Source organism: Glycine max, chromosome 10 (genome assembly GCF_000004515.6).
Source record: "Glycine max cultivar Williams 82 chromosome 10, Glycine_max_v4.0, whole genome shotgun sequence".
In the NCBI taxonomy this organism is placed as follows: Eukaryota; Viridiplantae; Streptophyta; class Magnoliopsida; order Fabales; family Fabaceae; genus Glycine; species Glycine max.
In genome coordinates, this window is record NC_038246.2 from 15520910 (window position 1) to 15543369 (window position 22460).

A 22460-nucleotide genomic window follows, 5' to 3' on the forward strand; every position below is an offset into this window, starting at 1 on the left:
CCAGTGAGGTTCGGAACTCATGAGCAACTCAAACAGAGAGACCCTAGTTGGAGTCTTATTGAGTTGTTCAATTATTTTGAACTCACTCTGTTGGATTATACGGAGGAACTCGTTGGCCTCCTCTAAGGATACCTTTTTTCTGCCGAAACCTTTCCCCTTTTCAGCGAATCTCCCCACTGGGACATCCTCATCCGGAGTGGGGCTTGCTTCATTGGTCTCTTTTGTGACCACCTTTGCTTTTCTTTTGTCATTCGCGGGTTGTACCGACCAATCAGACACTACAAAGATGCGACCGTTGCGGATTGCACCGCTTAGTCTAGTGATATTGGTCACTTTGGCAGAAAGTGAGTCAATGCCGGTGGCCTCCTGCTTCTTGCCGACTACATGCAGATGTGTTGCTCTTTCTCGTCCTCGTCGCCGATCCTACCCCACAAGGGCATTGGATATAAAACTCCAAGTAGATTGGGCCAGAGATGCAAGAGAAGGCCCTAGGGTTCTTATGAGCCTTAGGGTAGTTTTCGGGCCCATGGGCTAAGTACGAGCCCACTTATCTTTGTAAATATTAAATTAAGGTTTCATTATTTTTGGGCCTTGTATTTAGGGCTCCATAATGTAGGTAGGGTACCCTAGAAATATAGGATTTTTCAGCCCTTGTATTTTAGGGCACCTAGACTAGTTTTTGTATTAGGGGTAGTTTTGTAATTTCACATGCACTAAGTGGATTTTGATGTGTGTGGTTGGAAATAAATTTAATTGGATTGGTAGAAGCCCAATCCAATTAAATTTTAGAGGGGGAGGTGAGCATTTGCTTACTACACCCCATTGCCACATCATATAGTCACACATTGTGCATGTCCTTCATGCTTTTCATGCCTCATGACACCTAAGCACACTTAGTGGAGAATCTTGGAATTGATCTTGGATTAGTGGGCTGAACCATAACTAAAATTCACTAATCATAATTAGTGAAATTTTGGCTCCAAAGTTTGGCTCCACAAATTCAATTTCAAATTCAAGTGAAATTTGAATTTCCCTCCAATTTTGTGTGACACTTAGGCTATAAATAGAGGTCATGTGTGTGCATTTTTTTCAACTTTGATCATTTGAATATTAACTTCAGATTTCAGAGCTCTTTTAGAGCACAAAATTTCGTGCTCTTCTCTCCCTCTCCCTTCATTCATCTCCTTCTTCCTCCAAGCTCTTATCCATGGCCTCCTATGGTGGTGAGCTTCTTCTAGACTCATCTTCTCCTTGAAGTGGCGTCTCCTCTCTCTCTCTTCCTTTCTCCATTCTGCTGTCATTCATCTTCCAAGAAGCAAAGGATTCCATTGATGAAGAAGATCCTAGGCCTACAAGCTCCAATGGAGCTTACATCATGTGGTATCAAGAGCATCTTCATCTAGGTGATGTTCTTTTGCTTCCTCTATCTTTTTGTTCGGTGAATTCTCTTTAATTCCTTGTTCTTCATCTTATTCTCCATGTATATCCTCCATTGTCTTGTGGTTTGGTGCTGTTTAGAGTAGATTCAAAAAAAATAAACCGATTAAATCTTAGATCTACACTTGTTCTTGCATTTCTATGGTTCAAATTTTGTAGATCTACTCTTGAATCTTGTTTTTGTGTTGATTTTAGGTTCTATCAATTTTCATTCATAATATTCTTGTGCTGAACCTTTAGATCCAAATTTTGTTCCAAAATATTGATTAGAAAAAAAAAACACAAACATCTAAGTGTAAATCACTTAATCCATGTTGTCTTAGAGTCATGTTTAATCATAGTAATTGTCACATTATGTTCTAAGTTTGTGTTGAATTTTATTTTGTTGATTGAATTCTAGATACATTTGTTCATGTATTCTTGTCATTCTTAGCCTATCTTTAGAATTTTGAGTCTAATTCATGCATGTTATTTAGTTCATAACATGTTCTAAATCAATTCCTAGAAGTAGTCTTGTTCTTGAACTTTTTTTTTGCTGTCTAAGTTTCCAACATGATGCCTATGATGAAGTTGAGTTGTGGTGCTGAGTTGTGGCTGGATTTGTGAATCAAAATAAGTCTTAAGCTCTCTTTAATTGTGTTATTCAAGATAATTGAGCATAAGCAAACACAAATTGTAACTATCCAAGCCTTAAGCAACATAAACACTACTCTTGATTTCTAGGTTGAAATTGTTGTTTTGGCTCAAAATTTGTTCTATAATTGGTGCCTATTTTATACCAATCCTAGTTCTGAAATTTCAATTGAAAATTATTGTGAAAACAAGTGCCAAAAATAGAGGTTTCTTGAGTCTTTTTTTTTAGAGTTTTTCTACTCTACTTTAGAGCCATTTTAGGTTTCTCTTTGAGTCCTAGCTTGCTTTTTTGTGCTTTTCATTGCTTTAATTGTTGAATAATCCTTGGAAATTTGTCTTGTTAAAAATATATTGGTTTAGCTTTCATTTCATTTTTTTTGGTCTTTGGTTATTGCTTGTCTCTTTGTTTCCTTGCTTGTGAGTTGCCATATAGGGAATTGGAAAGGAGGATTGGTGCCATATCTTGAAGAATTTGAGTCAAGAAGCAAGGGGAAAACCACCTTAAGAGCTATTGGACTAAGAAGCACTCCAAATTGAGTGAAACACTAAAGAGAGAATAGCCACCACAATTGAGGACTTTTTTCTTTGTAATTTTGTAATTGGCAATTTGCTTTGCTTTCAAATTTTGTAACAAAAAGGCCTTTCATTGGAAGTAAGTTGGGAGCCTCCGCTAGGTCACCCTACTTCCATTTGTGTGTAATAATTTTAGGAAATTTCCCCTTAGGATAGTGAGTGTTTTGTTGGGAACCTTAAATGAGGTCATCCAAACACTCTTAGGATCCGCCTAGTTTGCATTTCTTGCACTTTAATTTCTTGCTTATTTTCATAGCTTATTTCCTTTACCCTTCATTGTCAAACCACCTAGATAGCTTGCCTTTTACCAATTAGTTTTTACCTTATCTTTCACACCTCTTTTAGTGTTTATTTTGGCTAGTTTCAACCATAGTTTATTTTACCTTTTGTTTTCAAACCCCCAACAAGAATGAACCAAAACTTAGGAACCAACATGAGTCTTCATTCTTCATCTAGTGTTAATGGTGAGGGTTCTACTCCAAAGGACCCCTTGTATAAGATATTAGATGAGTTGAGATCCCTTAAGTTATGGAAAGAAAAACAAGAGAGAAAAAAAAAAGGTAAAAAAAGAGTGGAAGAAATAAGTCAAGATGAAAGAGAGAAAATAAGAGAGGAAGAAAGAAGAAAAATAAGGAAAGAAATGAAAAGAGAAAAACATGTCTCCTATAGTAGTCATAACTCTTGCAAGAGCCTAAGTGAAGAACTTCGTGACCATTATGAAGGAAGGCATAGGTCACATCTTAGACCTCACTCCCATAGGAGAGAAAATGAAAGAAAGCCTCAAGAGGTTAACATTAAAATCACATACTTCCATGGGAAGGACAATGTAGAGGCTAATTTAGATTGGGAAATAAGGGTAGAGCAACAACTTAAAAGGAAGTCTACTTCAAAATCTTATGGCTCTCACTCTTATCCAAAGAAAGACCAAGGTCAAGGAATCTTAGGGGTGAGACCTTCTAAGCCCAAAGATGATAAGGGGAATACAATAGAAAAGAAACCCCTTAAGGCTAGTATGCAAGAGAAGACTAGCTCCATGAAGTGCTTTAAATGTCTTGGAAGAGGACACATTACTTCTCAATGCCCCACCAAGAAACCATGATTATGAGGGGCCAAGACATTTATAGTAGCCAAGATGAGGCTACTACTTCACCTTCCTCTAGTAAAAGTGAAGAAGCAAAAGGGGAAGAATCTAGTGAAGAGATCTACCCCCAAGAAGAAGGACAACCTTTAATGGTTAAGGAGGTAAGTGTCTCCTCCAAGAGGTTAGCTAAGAAGGAAAGACATTTTGAAATAAAGACAAATATTAAAAAAATTTCCCTTCTTAGACAACCTCCACATTTTCTCCTTTGTAAAAAGACACTTGTTAGCATTTCCACATCTCTTAGGCTTGAGTTTATTCCTCAAGTAAAGGAGTTGTTGGATGAGGGTTTGGTTCGCAAGAGATTAAATCCTTGTGCTTTGTTGGTGCCCAAAATAGGTATTATTAGGCACCAAATCCCTAAAATAGGTGGTGTGATGAATGCTTTGGGTGGTGCAACACTCTTTTGTAAAATCACTCGTGCACCCAACATCTTCATGATTTGTGTACATAGGGACTCATTAGGTAGGTTTGTTCTTATTTTTAGTTTCTATACAAACTTAGGCACTCATATGGGACACCTTAGGTTTGTCATACTTTTTGGAAGGAATAATCAACATGAAAATACAAAAAAAGGTGTTGAGGAAAAAAGCCCAGAGTTTCAAGAACCTCGGGATTTGAGGTAAAATCCTTTTCAAGGGGGAGGGAATGATGCAATCCTACCCCGCAAGGGCATTGGATAGAAAACTCCAAGTAGATTGGGCCAGAGATGCAAGAGAAGGCCCTAGGGTTCTTATGAGCCTTAGGGTAGTTTTCGGGCCCATGGGCTAAGTACGAGCCCACTTATCTTTGTAAATATTAGATTAAGGTTTCATTATTTTTGGGCCTTGTATTTAGGGATCCATAATGTAGGTAGGGTACCCTAGAAATATAGGATTTTTCAGCCCTTGTATTTTAGGGCACCTAGACTAGTTTTTGTATTAGGGGTAGTTTTGTAATTTCACATGCACTAAGTGGATTTTGATGTGTGTGGTTGGAAATAAATTTAATTGGACTGGTAGAAGCCCAATCCAATTAAATTTTAGAGGGGGAGGTGAGCATTTGCTTACTACACCCCATTGCCACATCATATAGTCACACATTGTGCATGTCCTTCATGCTTTTCATGCCTCATGACACCTAAGCACACTTAGTGGAGAATCTTGGAATTGATCTTGGATTAGTGGGCTGAACCATAACTAAAATTCACTAATCATAATTAGTGAAATTTTGGCTCCAAAGTTTGGCTCCACAAATTCAATTTCAAATTCAAGTGAAATTTGAATTTCCCTCCAATTTTGTGTGACACTTAGGCTATAAATAGAGGTCATGTGTGTGTATTTTTTTCAACTTTGATCATTTGAATATTAACTTTAGATTTCAGAGCTCTTTTAGAGCACAAAATTTCGTGCTCTTCTCTCCCTCTCCCTTCATTCATCTCCTTCTTCCTCCAAGCTCTTATCCATGGCCTCCTATGGTGGTGAGCTTCTTCTAGACTCATCTTCTCCTTGAAGTGGCGTCTCCTCTCTCTCTCTTCCTTTCTCCATTCCGCTGTCATTCATCTTCCAAGAAGCAAAGGATTCCATTGATGAAGAAGATCCTAGGCCTACAAGCTCCAATGGAGCTTACATCACTACATGCAGATGTGTTGCTCTTTCTCGTCCTCGTCGCCGATCTTGAGTCGGCCTTGGTCTATCATTTGCTGCAACAACTCCTCCACTGCTGAACATGTTTCCATATCATGTGGTGCACCCGAATGCATCAAGCAAGGATCCCCCTTATGCCAACCATGAGGAACCACGCCTGCCTCTTGCAGGGCTTCAAAAATGAACCTCCTAGAGGTCGTTATGTCCTTTAAATGCTTAGGCTTTTGTAGTTTACACACCTCAATAGCATTTACATCTGATCCTCCATGGTTGGCGAGTGGGTTCGTCTTCACATTTGGCCTGTCTTCTTGGAATGTCAACCATCCTGCCTCGATCAAGCTCTGGACCTTGTGCTTGAGGGCCATACATTGCTCAACCGAATGCCCTGTAGTACCCTCATAATACGCGCAATGTTGGGGTTTTACCACTTTGGGAAGGGAGACTGGTAAATCCTTCCAGGGGTCACCACTGCCAACTGGTTGGTGATTAGTGACAACAATAGGTCCCCATATGACATTGGGATTGGGGCGAACTCCGGAAGCTTCTTTACCTGAGGATTTCTTCCCATGTTAGAATTCATGCCAGGATTGGCATTGTTGGCGGGATGAGATTGTGCCAGAGCCGAAGTCTAAGCAGGGGCCTTTTGTGATGTTGCAGACGTCCTTGGCTGGACGGGAGATGAGCTGGAAGAGTTTCTGGCGCGGGCCAAAAAACTCGGGTGGTGTTAAGCGTACTGATGGGTACCATGCGAGGCTTGCTGAGGCTTCGGCCAAGCAGGTGCCGAGATGACAGCATGGGCGTCCCCCTCCTTTCTTTTTGCCCCAACTGCTCTAATCCTTCTATTGCTTGTGCCAGCAGTGGAGACATAGTCAAATTTCCCCTTTTTCAGGCCCACTTCTAACCTCTCGCCCGTGAATACAAGATCCACAAAGCTAGAGGGCATGTAGACCATCAAACTTCTCGTAGTAGAACACCGGAAGAATGTCTACTATCATGGTAATCATCTCCCTTTCAACCATAGGAGGTGCCACTTGAGCCGCCAAATCCCTCCACCTTTGGGCGTACTCCTTGAACGATTCATGTTCCCATTTGCTCATGTTTTGTAATTGAGTCCTATCGGGAGCCATATCAGTATTATATTGATACTTCCTAATGAAGGCAATAATTAAGTCCTTCCACGAGCGGATGCGCGATGCTTCCAAGTTGGTATACCAGATGACCGCCGCTCCAGCAAAACTATCTTGAAAGAAGTGCATCAATAGCTTCTCGTCTCTAGAATATGTCCCCATTTTCCGATAGTACATCTTTAAATGATTCTTGGGGCAAGTGGTCCCCTTGTACCTATCAAAATCAGGTACCTTGAATTTGGGAGGGATGACAACATCCAGCACCAAACATAAGGCAGTCATATTGGCGAAGGGGTAGTCACCAAACCCTTCAACCGCTCTCAATCTCTCTTCGATGAGATCGAGCTTTTCTCTTCCTTCCACTGCCAGAGGTGGTCCCCCTAGGGTGAAGAGTAGTGGTTGAATCGGGCGGGGTTAAGAGACTCCCACGATATTAGGTTTAGGTAAGGCATTGGGTGCCGGTCCCACAGTGGTGAAAAGGGGTACGAGTTGATGTCCCCTTGGGCATGCTCCCAAGGCTCTTCGTGGGCGCCCCCTACAGGCTGGGGAGGTTGCCCTTCAAAGGTAAAAGGAATGGCATGGTCTGTGTTCTCGTGCATGGCAGGTGGTGTAAAGTTGGGGGGTAGACCGTAGGGGTAAGAACTTCGGTTGTACCCCAAATGCGGGCTGCTGGTATTCTCCAATGTGTCCCTTCCTTGTCCCACCAAATCCGACGCGAGTTGATGCGCTAGATTTGCTGTAGACCGAAGGACCGGGTTTGCTTCAGTGGTGGTGCTGGCGGCGGCAGCTGTGGCTGCATTACTCTCTATTAATCTTTTCATTCCTAGCATGGATTCCATCATAGAGGCCATTTGATCTTTCAGAGCTGGCATGTCAGCTTTCATCTATTCTTGTGCTTCCTCTATGTCACCCATAGCCCTAGATTTAGAATGGGTTCGATAGGGGTGCCTTGGAGCGTGCTTAGTTATGGTGTTACTCCCTAAAGGAACAAAATGCGGTGATTAATGTGACACGGAATTAAACATGAATGCATGCTAGAGATAAGTTGTCAAAGCATTGGATCCACACATAGGATTAAATCAACCTCATTTTATTAGAGAAAAAAAAAGGTTTATCTAGACAAAATCAAAGCGACAATACAATTGCCTTAGCGGCTCCTAATTATGTGAGCCATTAGGTCAATCATGTGCTGGCAATAGTTGAAGAGCCCATGAATTTCTTCGGGGGCTGAGTACACGTCCGCCTTGCTTTGGTCTTAGCTAGCAGTCAAGGAAGCTCTTGACTTCCATTCAAAGTAAAGGAGAATTTTTCCATCCACATCATTTCCTCCCTATGCAATGAGTCGATTACCCTTTCTCTTGCTTCCCTTTCCACTGGTATCTTGGTGTACTCATCCTCTAGCCTTTGCTTATGAGTCGCCGCTAGGTTTAGCTTCTCCTTGTACTCATCGATAATGGCCCACATATTCCCTTCAGGTCTCGCTTAACTGTTGGGACAAATTTCTTTTCGACCTAAGGCAAGCCTTTAACTCGTCCTTCAAGATCATGCCTTTGACCTGCGACTGATCCCTTTCGTCTCTTTGGAGCTTGAGCTCACTATTGTTGTCCCATAAAGCCCTTCAGAACTTGTTTCAACCGTGTTCTTCCTTTCGGGCCCTCTTGGTTTCTCGTTCCAAGGCTTCGGTGGTGGCCATATTGACGTCTCTTAGTTCATCGTACTCTCTTTGGACTTTGATGGCCATTGACTTGAACTTCTCTTTGATTGCCCGAGCTCTTTCAAGCTCCGTCTTTAGGGCTTGTACCTCCTCACTTTCTTCTAGAGCTTCAGCCTCTTTGTTTCTCACAACCCTTAGCTTTGGGAGCCAATCTAATCCTTGTGTCCGGACTCTCAGCCATTTACGATAGCCGCCGATGATCCCATTATTGCTTCCCCTAAGCTCTTTGTCCTTCCTTCGTGCTGCATCCCATGCCTTGTGAACTCCTTGAAGTACCCTCGCGTTGGGGTCACTGAAACCTCGTGCGATGAAAGGCGTGATGCTTTCCTCTTATGGCGCTTCTCTCATGGGGTAGCCAAGCTATCTTATGGTGAGGACCTTGTTCCCATCAAGGGAACGTTTGGAAATCCTTCACATGAGGAAAAAATCTCGGTTCTTCCTTCCTTCCAGCAAGGGAACCAATTAACGGACCCCCCCTCCATGCTAGCCAAGAGTTGGTCCCAATTCGCCTTTCCTTTCTCAGTGCACGAGTGGTCGAATGTGTCATACATGTCGGCCAAAATGGCAACGACTGAGCTTTCCTTGCTATGGTGAAAAGCGAGGAAAGCATCAATCGCTGCTACGTCCACTAACCCTTCCATATTTGGAAAGAGGACAACCCCAAAGACCAAAAGTGCCAAGATGTCAATAAAAGAAACCCACTCGCCTTGATTCACCGAGGCCTTTGCCTTTCCCTCCAAAAACCTCCTTGGTACTCTGACTACCTCATTCTTGTTTTGCTTTACCTGGTCCAACTCTTGTGCCAAGATTTTCACTACCTTGGAAACTCTAGCCATGGAGGGATAAAACCCAGAGAAAAGATATGCCTTCCTTCCTCCCAGTGGGCATCCCAGGATTTCTTCAAACTCTTCCACAATCGGCACTTGCTGGAAATCCTCAAATGTGAAGCACCTCAGGGGATGGTCATAATACTGGGTAAGGGATGCAATTGCTTCCACGGAGACTTCTACCATAGCTAGGTCCCAAATCTTACCATAGGCTTTGCGGAAGGCTTGCCGTTGAAGTTGACCCATCAATTGCCCCAACTCTCGTAAACTGGTGACCTCTAAGCTCTTGATTTTGACTTGATAGAACCTTTTCTTGAGTAGAGGTGTTTGATTTGATCCCATGTTTACTGGAATGAAAAGTCCAGTTTGAATCAATACCTCGACATCTATCATCGGATGGATGCATGAAGAGATGCTTATGCAGTGTATGACACAAATGTATTTTACGGACAGGAGAGCTCGGAAAATTATCTCCTCTTACTTGCAGCATTTGGCAACGCAGTGCCCCATGTATGCACTTAAGAAGATGATATGGACCTTCCGGCTTCCCGTGAAAAAATGACAAGACCAAAAATACAACACATGCATGATGACGGGGTGCAGACATAAATGCGCATGAAAAGCATGGTTTATAGCGCAACAAGGGGACGTAGAAGCATGGTAATGTCATCAAACAATCATACAGTAGAGACGCTCATGACATTTAGAGGATATGCATGGCAGTGTTAAAGAAAACAAAACACGCAACATGTTCGCTTATGCCCCTATTTTAGGAACCTAAACAGGAGGAACTAAAAGGCTTTTAGTGATAACTCCCAAGGCGGTTATATCTCTCTCAATTGTTTCTAGAGATATCATTCCCTTTGATATCAACGTTGTGGCGGTAGGGACTACCAGTGACAACATATCATCAAAGAGAAAAACTCTAGATGAGGTTTCACTGTCATTAAGCAAGTCGAAGACTTAGCAGGATCACAGATTCACCTCCACTTCCTATCTTCCCACAGACCCGGGTATAGGGTCCTTTTTCAACTCACCGTGTGTGCAAAAAGTGTTGTTTTTTGTGTGCATCAAATGTATAAATATCTACCTCATACATACAGTAAACATACACTAAAATCATCCAAGAGTTATATACAAGAACATAAGAGAGATAACAGGAAATCGACAAAAGGGAAAGTCATGATATTGCACAAGATTTAAAAGGCCTAACTCTCAAAAAACAATCTCCAGTAGAGTCGCCAACTATCACAACCTACCCTTCGGCGGGAGGGCGACGTGAGGCTCACGGGTGCGTCTCCAAAGGAAGGAAAATGTGTTGAGTCACCACCAATGTTTATTTGTGGAAAATGTTAGAAAAAAACCAAAAAGCAGTCTACGAATCTTAAGAAAATAAAGGATTGGGAGTTTTTTACGCACGGGGAAGGTATTAGCACCCCACACGTCTGTCACGAGGGATGACAGCCTTTAATCAAATATGCAAAATCATGACTTCAAATTTATTTTGTTTTCCCTTTTTTATGTTTTTTATCTTTTGAAGTTGACAAAAGCAGGGCTTTTGCTCCTACGTATCCTCAATTGCGATGAGGAACTTAGACCTACGTAGTTCTTTGAGAAAACAGGAAAATTATGCGAGGTGTTGATTTTAGACTTTTAAACACTTCATTTTAACCGATAAAAGTTAAAGGACCGTTTAAGGCGTTGGACCTTGAAATGGTTTCAAATGATCTTTTTGCGGGCAAAGCTTGATTTGTGAGTTGATTTTAGCCTTAGTTTCACTTGGTTATTTCTCAACTCATTTAAAAAGAACTTTCAACGTAAATGTCTAGTTTAAATTTTCCTTTTTGATGATTAACCGAGGTTACAACATGAACGATCAATTGAATTTTATTTTAAAGGCGATTAAACGAGATTACAACAGAAACAATCGGTTGAAATTCATTTCAATATTGATTAAGTGAGATTACAACTCAAATGATCGGTCGAAACTTGCTTAAAAATGAAGAAAAAGAATATCAAAAGTAGACGAGATGAGGGTGAAAACATACAAAGCAAGAATGGGCTCCTAAGGGTGCATAAAATGAATTCAAAGCTTGGAAATCGAAAACTCACCGGTTGAAGATCAACGAATGAAGAACGACGAAGAACGTTAGCGGAATTGATCACGGAAACATTACGGAAGCATCTCGGCTTGGATTTTTTTCTTCTTTCTTCTTCTCCTCACTAATTTTAAGTAAATTATGAGTGCCAAAGATGTTGAACCCTCCTTCCTCGGCCCCTTACGCCATTTTATAGCAAAAATGAGGGAGGTGGTTGCCGCCCAACTCGCCCAGGTGAGCTGGGTAGCTTTCACCTGAAGCAACCTCCCTCCAAAATATTCCAGATGGGCCCAGGGCTAGGCATACCCCCCTAAATTGATCATTTCACCCCCCATTTTCATGTTTCTGGCTGATTTCCTTCCGAAACGTCGCAAAACTTTACGGATTATGCGGCGATGAGTGTTAAGAACCTCAATTTGGTCAGCTAAAGGTCCACATGTTAACAAACAATTGTCCCCGGATGAAATTAGGGTATGACACCAGGAAAGATCTACCAACCTCCATTTCCCCGATGGTATAATCTCAACGTTACATGCGTCTATCATAGTGGTGTCTCGGGGCACTCCATTGAACAGTGTGTGGCCTTTAAGCATAAAGCACAAAGCTTGATTGATGCAGGGTAGCTTACGTTTCAAGATGATAGCCCAATGCGAGAACTAATCCCCTCGCGAGTCATGAAAGCTCATCTGTGAATGTTATTGAAGAAGGGGAGGTTCAGGAGTTGAAGAAAGTAGAGGATGTGTCGACCCCAAAGAGATTTATTTTGGGGGCGATACACAAGGCTGGTATGGTTGAATATGATGGTAATGAGGAGGACCAGTGCCCGCTACATCCAGGGGAGTTTCATGATGTAGAAATATGCCCAGTGTCTAAGGAGTTGTTGCAGGGGTTGATGAATAAAGGTCGAATTGAAATTGGCCACATGAGGGAGGAGGATGGTGGGATGTTTATGCAATCAAGTGACACCAACCTAAATAAGCCTAGACCTTTGGTAATTCATTTTACTAGAGATGTTACCACTCACATGCCTTAAGGTTTCCATCCCGTGGTGGTGAGGACACCATCACCATTCCCTTATGAGAGTGACAAGGCAGTGCCATGGAGGTACGGCGTACTAGTGTTCAACGGAGGGCATGACGTATCCATCATGCGTGTTGGGTCTAGCATGCTGACTGCTAAAGTCACAAATATTTATGTCATGAGTGGCACGACTCGTAGTGGATGTGTTTTTACTCCTCCCGAGCTACTAGTAGGGTTGAAAGGCAAAGGAAAAGCGAAGGAGAACGAGATTGAAAGGGAGAAAATGGGCCATGTAATGAACAACAATGTGACTCTTATCGCAAAGCCTACAGAGATAGAGGAGAATTCTGGCAAGAAGGAAATATCCGTTGAGGAAGCAACAAAATTCTTGAAAATCATTTAGCAGAGTGAATTCAAAGTAATCGAACAATTGAATAAAATGCCAGCCATGATCTCTTTATTGGGGCTGCTCATGCATTCTGAGCCTCATAGGAAGTTGTTGAAATTCTAAATGAGGCATACATAGCACATGACATCTTGGTGGAGCAGTTTGGGGGAATAATCAACAACATCATTGCGAGCAATTACTTGACTTTTGCTGATAAAGAGATGCAAGCTGAGGGTAGGGGACACAATAAAGCTTTTTATGTGTCTGTCAAGTGTGTGGACCATATAGTAGCCAAGGTGCTCATTGAAAATGATGTTGGAGAAGTGGCCTTAATTACTTAAGAGGGAGGGTGAATTAAGTTTAAAATTTTTCTCAATTAATCAAGTTCTAATTCCCTTTTTAAATCTATATGTTCAGAAAATTGAAGATGCAGATGAAGATGCAAACTATTTCAACAATATTCTTCAAGTATGCAAGATAAAAATATGCAAGATAAAATAACCAAGATAGGGAAGAGAAATGCAAACTTGTTTTATCCTGGTTCGGCCACTTCCCGTGCCTACGTCCAATTCTCAAGCAACCCACTTGAGACTTTCCACTAACTTTATAAAACTCTTCACAACATTTGAAAAACCTTGGGATTCCTCTCCCTTGTGTTCAGGATTCTCATAAGTCAAGAGACAAACAATCTCTTGATTACAACAACATTTTTTAGAAAGTACAAAAGATTTTCTCTCTTTTTAGAGATGATGATACAAGTTGAAGATCTTAGAAGAATACTCGATTGATTTGCAAGTGTTTGGCCAATGATTTGTTTTTGAGAGAATATGTCACTTAGGTTCTGATGGAAAACTCTAAAGATTTTCGTAGACAAGTCACATATTTATAGGCCCTTGGTGTCTTTTTAGAAACTTTTGAAGAGATGCGACTTTTCATAATGGTTTTCAAAAATTCTTTCACTGGTAATCGATTACAGCTTCTTGTTAATTGATTACACAATTATGTTTTGAAGGGTCATGACTTTTCAAAGTTAACTTTTGAAGTTTCATCACCGGTAATCGATTACAGACAAGTGGAAATCGATTACAACATTTAAATTTCAAATTTCAAAAGAAAACTTCTTTTTGAAAAAGCTTTTATGTAATCTATCTTTGGTAATCAATTACAATATATGGTAATTGATTACCAGTGCAAAAACATATATTTTTGTACTGATAAAAAATCTTTTAAAGCTTTATATAAACATTTGAAAATCAAGCTTTGAGGCCACATCTGTTAAAGTGCTGGAGAAAAAGAGTAACAAGGTGGTGATAAGGAAGAGGTGCATTTGCCCGTAATGCCTTATGCATACGGTAGCGGACAAGATGAGCTTAGTCAATTTGATGATCAGTTTGAAGGGCCCACAATAGAATTAAATCCTTCTCTGAAGCTTGAGAAAGATTTGTAGAATAGGGAAGCAAGACACGGCACAAAATATAGTGCATGATACGACATTCGAAAGTGAATGAGCCAGCAAGCAAACGACCCTTCATATCAGCATTTTCATTCCAAACCATTTTACGAGCATCATGACTAGAATAAATATTTTTCCAGTCATCAACGATGGTGCCCTCAAAAGGTACACCTTGACTACTTAATTTTTTCGGGGAATAAAATACGGACTGATCAATAACAATATGAATTTTATGCACCTTAGAAAAGATGACACCATCACGAATTTTCAAGTTATTATAGAAGACACAGACTAACTCAGGATAATATCAAAATTTGATGAAATCAATCAATTTAGAGTGTTGAAAGACTTGGTAGCAATCAAAAGTCTCTCCTTCAAAGAACTCAAAGTCTAAAAACTTAGGATCAAGAATGACTCTATTTGAAAAAGAGGAATAGTACCTGTAATACCCTAATTTCATCTGGGAACTATCATTCATTGATCTTTTGATCCTTGCTAGTCGGCTTATGGTGTTGAATGTCAGTTACAATGCGAAACAAAGGATCATTCAGTGTTTTGACCAAGAATGCAAAAAATACCCAAAAAAGGGGGGGGCAAAAGGGTCTTTTCCTTGGTTTTCCTGGACCCAAACTCGCCCAGGCTAGCCTCTAGCTAGCCTGGGCAACCAAATAACTTCATGGTGAAGAAACCAACTCGCAGGGTGAGCTCTAGCTCGCTTGGGCGAGCTTATTGCTTCAGCACTAGGTTTCAGCTTGCCTGGGCAAGCTGCCTTTCCCCCAAGTGCCCATTTTCCTATAAATAGGCGTGCTAGGGAGGATGAGGAGAGGAAGAAAGGTTCAAGAGAGAGAAGAGAGAAAGAAGAAGAAGAAGAAAGAATATGAAATGAAGCCGAGGCATTGCCGAATCACGACCGCAATCATTCCCTACATCATTTTCTTGTTTTATGTTCTTCGTGCGACCGTCGGTTTGTTTTATTTTTTTTTTGTAATTGAATGTGATCTATGTACCCTTAGGTGTCCCCCTTGTTGTTTCATGCACATTCATCTTCACCATCTATCATCGGCGATCTCATTTTTCTTTGTAAAGTTCAATCTTAATCGATCACTAGTATTGTAAAGTTGTCTTTAAAAGAATCAAAAGTTAATAAACAAAACCAAGATAAAACCCACTCATAAATAATTTCTTTTTGTCAAATATCACTTGATATCATTTCAAGGTCCAACGCCTTAATGATTCTCTCCACCTTTCAAAGTTAAAACATCGTTTCAAGGTCCAATACCTTAAACAATTTTTTTCGCAATTAAATATGAATCTTTCAAAAACATACAAATCAATTTAACACTCAAACATTTAGACTTAAAGAACTACGTAGGTTTGAATTCCTCATCACACTTGAGGATACGTAGGAGTAAGGGCAACACCCTTGTCGACCCCAAAAAAAAAATATAAAAAGGGAAAAGTAAATAATTTTAAATTCACATTGCACTCTCAATTAAAGGCTGTCGTCCCTTGTGACGGGCGTGTGGGGTGCTAATACCTTCCCCATGCATAAACAACTCTGAACCCTTATTTTCAAAATGCGTAGACCTTCTTTTTGGTTTTTCTAGTGTTTTCCTCGAATAAACGTTGGTGGCGACTCCACGCGTTTTATCCTTCGGAGACGAATGCTTTGGCTTATCGTTATCGCCTCGCCCTCCCGTCAAAGGGTTGGTTGTGATAGATAGAGACTCTACTGGGGACTTGTTAGCGAGTTAGGCCATTTGATCAGTGTGCAATGTTTTTATCGTGACTTCTTCTTTATTTATGTTCCCTTTTCCCTTTTATCTTTTGTTTTGTCCATATTGTATATAACCTTTGCTATTTTGTTGTGTTTGGTGTGTGTTTGTCTATCTATTAAATTTATAGTTAGAATAATTTTTGTTCTATGCATACATGGACCCTACACCTTACACACATGTTGAGTTATTAGGCCCTATACCCGGGTCTATGTGACCCATAAGGAGTGGAGGTCGATCTGTGGTCATGTTGGGTCTTCGACTCGCTTGATAATAGTGAAGCATCATCTAGAGTTTTCCTCTTTGGGTGATGCATTGTCGCTGATATTCCCTATCGCCATAATGTATTATCTAAGAGGATGATATCTCTAGAGATTGGTAAGGTTACATGAAAGTACCCTTGGGAGTTATCACTAGAAGTGGACTTTTGGATCCTTTCCATTAGATTCATGAATTAGGGGGCACATAGCAAACTCACTCTAGCTTGTTCCTTGATCACATCATGCATCTCTTCATGGCATCATAATGGACATATCATTCCTGCATTTATCATTTATCATATTCATGCATTGCATTTGCATAAGTCATTGCATTACCATACATCTTCATTTGGCATGCTTCTGTTCTGAATGGACATATCATTCCTGCAGTTATCATTTATCATATTCATGCATTGCATTTGCATAAGTCATTGCATTATCATACATATTCATTTGGCATGCTTTTGTTCTGCCAATTACATAGATTCTATTTTCATCGTCCGCAGGTTATGTTCACTCATGCATGATCCTGACACATAGTTGCTCATGTCTTGCATTTTCCAAAAAAAAAAAACACAAAAATAGAGAACAAAAAGAAAGACACAATGAAGAATGAAGGTTTACACCACATTCTTAATTACATGCGTAGGGTACCATAATGATAGCTATAAACAAACCATGTTGGGATTATACGATCATTTCTATAAAAAAATGATGATTGAAAATCAAGTGAACATGATACCTAACGCATTGTTAACTAGGAAATTAAAGGGTGGTTCTTCGGGCGTCTCATGTCAATCTCATAATTACATTTGTCATGTGTAGCATAGGTGTGCCCTAATCATTCATCTCTATGATATGTTGTCGAAGTATTGACAATCAAAATTTCTATTCCTTGAATTATGGGGTCGAACCAAGCACATGATATTAAGAAAAGGTTTTCATCAAGTCAAAATCAAGTATGGAAGTAACCATCTTGCAAAAGTTTGGGGCAGAAGATGGATCGAGTTTACATAGCTTCTTTGGCTATTGCCAACACATGATTGAGTTAAATGATTTACGAAATTAAGGGTTGTTGATGTCCATGTTTTATTTCCAGCTTCACTTTGACTCTGACAAGATGTAATGCTGTCTGAATTGATTCGACCCTATGTTCTACTGAATGTCCTGTGTAAAATTTGCAATACTTCAACAATGGATCATTCATATACATCCATGCTTAGTTTTATTTTCACATTGGTCGCATTGCTCATTGCATTCTTTCCTTGAAATCAGAATTGTAATCATTGTTATCTAAAGGAAAGAATGCGCTTTACGACGCCCTTATCGAATGCATGCCAGAGCTAGAGTAATGAGTGAAATAGAGGAGGTGCAAGAGCAGATGAAGGCTGACATGGAGGCCATGAAAGAGCAAATGACCACAATGATGGAAGCCATGATGAGTATGAAATGGATGATGGAGGTCAATGCAGCTACAGTTGTTGCCGCAAGTACCGCCACAGAAGTGGACCCGACTCACCCACCTGGCTTCAATCAAGTAAATCATCCAACCTCAGATATGGTAGGTCAGGGAGGCAAAGAGTTGGGAAGTGTGGGCGGCCCCCATTTTGTGCAAGTTCAGAACAAGCATTCCTTCCCACCATATGGCTTGCCTCCCAACTATACACCACCAAATGTTGCACACACTCTCGATGAGAATGTTGATAACTCCACACCCATGCAAATTGAGAGCCAACAACCCCAATCTGATCATGCACATGTCTCTCAACCCATGGGGGAGACACATGAAGCACCCTGAGACCACAATCTAGTCGACTTTGAGCCTCACGTTAGATATGCCACTGAGGGGCAGGCATTTTGCGGCGTACCCTTAGTATACTAATCTGGAACCTTCCCGAGTCCATTCTTGGAAGGACCTAATGGTTGCCTCCATTAGGCAGTATTAGTACAATTATGATATGGCTCCAAATAGAATGCAGCTACAGAACATGTGTAAGAAGGAGTGGGAATCTTTCAAAGAATACGCCTAAAGGTGGAGGGATCTGGCAGCTCAAGTAGAACCCCTAATGATGGAGAGGGAGATGGTAACATTGATAGTAGACATGTTACTGGTGTTCTAATATGAGAAGATGGTGGGTTACACGCATTCAAGCTTTGCCGATTTAATTTTCACCGGTGAAAGGATCAAAGTGGGTCTGAGAAGAGGAAAATTTGATTATCCTGCTTTGATAAATAGGAAGCTTAGGGAAAATGGAGAGAATAAGGAGGAGGGAGGAACCCATGTTGTGACTGTCGTTCCTACATGGCCAAATTTCCCACCAGCTCAACAATATCAATACTCAGCCAATATCATCCCTTCTCATTACCCACCACCCTATAAGCCAAGAACACCCAATTATCCACAAAGGCCACCCCTAAATCAGCCACAAAACCCGCCTGCTGCACATCCAATACCAAACACCACCCTTAACACGAACCAAAACACCAACTAGGGAAAGAATTTTCCAGAAAAGAAGCCTGTAGAATTCACCCCAATTCTGATGTCGTATGCTAACTTACTTCCATATCTACTCAATAATGCAATGGTAGCCATAATCCTAGCAAAGATTCCTCAACCTCTGTTTTCCCGAGGATACAACTCAAATGCAACATGTACTTATCATGGAGGAGTTCTGGGGCATTCCATTGAGCATTATATGACCCTAAAACATAAGGTGCAAAGTCTGATTGATGTAGGCTGGCTGAGATTCGAGGAGGAGAATCGCTCGTGAATGCTGATGTGGTCAAGCGATACTGATGTAAGCTCCATTGGAGCTTGTAGGCCTAGGATCTTCTTCTTCAATGGATTCCTTTGCTTCTTGGAAGATGAATGTCAGCGAAATGCAGAAGGAAGGGAAAAAGGAGACGCCACTTCAAGGAGAAGATGAGTCTAGAAGAAGCTCACCACCATAGGAGGCCATGGATAAGAGCTTGGAGGAAGAAGGAGATGAATGAAGGGAGAGGAAGAGAAGAGCATGAAATTTTGTGCTCTAAAAGAGCTCTGAAATCTGAAGTTTAATTTTCAAATGATCAAAGTTCAAAAAACTTTACACACATGGCCTCTATTTATAGCCTAAGTGTCACACAAAATTGGAGGGAAATTTGAATTTCTATTCAAATTTCACTTGAATTTGAAATTGAATTTGTGGAGCCAATATTTCACTAATTATGATTAGTGAATTTTAGCTATGGTTCAGCCCACTAATCCAAGAACAAGTCCAAGATTCTCCACTAAGTGTGCTTAGGTGTCATGAGGCATGTAAAGCATGAAGGACATGCACAAAGTGTGACTATATGATGTGGCCATGGGGTGTAGCAAGCAAATGCTCACCTCCCCCTCTAAAATTTAATTGGATTGGGCTTCTCCCAATTCAATTAAATTTATTTCCAATCACACGCATCAAATATTCACTTAATGCATGTGAAATTACAAAACTACCCCTAGTGCAAAAAACTAGTCTAGGTGCCCTAAAATACAAGGGCTGCAAAATCTTACATTTCTAGGGTACCTTACCTATATTATGGAGCCCTAAATAGAAGGCCCAAAAATAATGAAACCTTAATCTAATATGTACAAAGATAAGCGGGCTCATACTTAGCCCATGGGCCCGAAATCTACCCTAAGGCTCATGAGAACCCTAGGGCCTTCTCTTGCATCTCTAGCCCAATCTTCTTGGAGTCTTCAATCCAATGCCCTTGTGAAGTAGGATTGCATCAGATACTACGTATGATGCTTGGGGAAATTTGAAGGTTATTGTTGTTAGATGTCTCCAATGACTCATTAGGATTTTCAGTTTTATGCCATTACTGTAAACAACAGTCACAATGCTAATAAAATGGATAAATTTGATGTCCTTGCCTCTCATTCTCTCACAATTACATCTTTGCGTATTTATTTAACATTCACTAGAATGTGAATGTACGTCATTGGTTTGTTTGCTCAAGTGACATGCACTCCTTAGTTGATCTCCAAGTGTTCAATCAGAAATTGCTCATTCTACACGTTTGGGGTGGGGGCACCGTAAAGGACGAGTAAAGTAAAGTAAAAAAGAAAAAGAAAAGTTTGATTGACTATGTTTCAAATCAAAATAGAAGTACAAACATTGCATGGTCGCTAAGTGCAATTCCCTCTCTGGTTGGAATTGGGCTTAGCGCACCTCTGGGCGCTCAGCGCAATTCTCTCTCTGGTTGGAATTGCACTTAGCCCGCCATTCTCGCTTAGTGAGAGACCAAAAGTTACTAGTTTCAAAATCACAATGGTGAGACTGTGGGAAAATTTCTTAGGAAACTCCAGACAAAATTTGAAGACGATCCAACAATTAACGAATCTGGGATCGTGATTTTATTGAACTAGGTTTAGGCAAAAATCTAAAATCTCATAATTTCAACTTAGCTCAACAAAACTCCATATAACTCAACATCCACATCAAGAAATTAACACATGACTAATTCAAGGCATACTTCAACTTATTCTAGTCAATCATATAGTCAAATAACACAATAAATACAATTAAACATCGATTTATAACTTGTAATATTTCAGGGTGTTACAACAATCCATTGCCATCCTTCAATGGGGCGCACGATCAATCCCAAAGCCTTATGTTTTCTTGCTGTTCAAAATAATCGAAGTTTTTAAAAAGAAAGGGGAAAACCCTAGGATCAATATTTCGGTTGATTGATTAAGTGTCACTCCAAAATTATCAAACAAAACATACACTCTGAGGGAGTCCTCGAAGAGATTTTCAAAAAGATAGGATGAGGTCTCATGAGTTATCACGTCTTTCATGAAGAGACAATCAATCTGTGTTTTCCACAAAAAGAAAAAAAATCAAATCAAAATCAAAATCACAAAAATAGGAAAGAATGTCATGGGCATTACACAATTTTCATGATTCAAAACCTTTTGCATTACAAGCATTTCAAGATGAAGTTTGCATGCATCTGCATCCCAAAAATCATGTTCATATTACGATATCAAAAGACCATAATGTCTTTATTTACCTTTCAAAGACTTTAATGTCATCAATAATTAAGGCTATCAAAAGACCACAATGTCTTCATTTACATTTCAAAGACTTCAATGTCTTCAGTCATTTACGTATCAAAAGACTACAATGTCTTCATTTACATTTTAAACACTTAAATATCTTTAGTCATTTACGCTATCAAAAGACTACAATGTCTTCATTTACATTTCAAAGACTTCAATGTCTTCAATCATTTACACTTTAAAAAGACTACAATTTCTTCATTTACATTTCAAAGACTTCCATGTCTCCAGTCATTTGCGCTTTCAAAAGACTACAATGTCTTCATTTACTCTTCAAAGACTTCAATATCTTCATTCATTTACGCTTTCAAAAGACTACTATTTCTTCATTTACATTTGTAAGACTTCATTGTCTTCAGTCATTTACGCTCTCAAAAGACTACAATTTCTTCATTTACTTTTCAAAGACTTCAATGTCGTCATTCATTTACGCTTTCAAAAGACTATAATGTCTTCATTTCGATTTCAAAGACTTGAATGTCTTTTGCCATTTACGCTTTCAAAAGACTACAATGTCTTCATTTACATTTCAAAGACATCAGTCATTTACGCTTTCAAAAGACTACAATGTCTTCATTTACATTTCAAAGACTTCAATGTCTTCAGTCATTTATGCTTTCAAAAGACTACAATGTCTTCATTTTGCTTTCCAAGACTTCAATGTCTTCAGTGATTTACGCCTTCTAAAGACCACAATGTCTTCATTTACATTTAAAAGACTTCAATGTCTTCAGTCATTTACGCTATCAAAAGACTATAATGTCTTTATTTACCTTTCAAAGACTTTAATGTCATCAATAATTTAGGCTTTCAAAAGACCACAATGTCTTCATTTACATTTCAAAGACTTCAATGTCTTCAGTCATTTACGTATCTGTCGCAACCTACCCATCGGCGGGAGGGCAACGCGTGACTCGCGGGATGCGTGTTCCACGAAAGGAATACGCGCGAAGTTGCCACCAACGTTTATTTGAGGAAAACGTCGGAAAAATCGGAAAAGACGCGATCTACGAACTTATAAGTGAAAGGTTCGGGAGTTGTATTTACGCCCGGGAAGGTATTAGCACCCCACACGTCCGTCCCAAGGGACGGCAGCCTTTAATCGAATGTGCAAACATGACTTTGATTTTTTATGTCTTTATATCCCTTATACCCTTTTTATATTTTTTTCTCTTTTTGTGGTCGACAAGGGTGTTTCCCTTTGCTCCTACGTATTCCTCAATTGCGATGAGGAAATTAGACCTACGTAGTTCTTTTTTATCAAGTGATTCCTTTTTACTTAAAAGGTGATCATTTTAA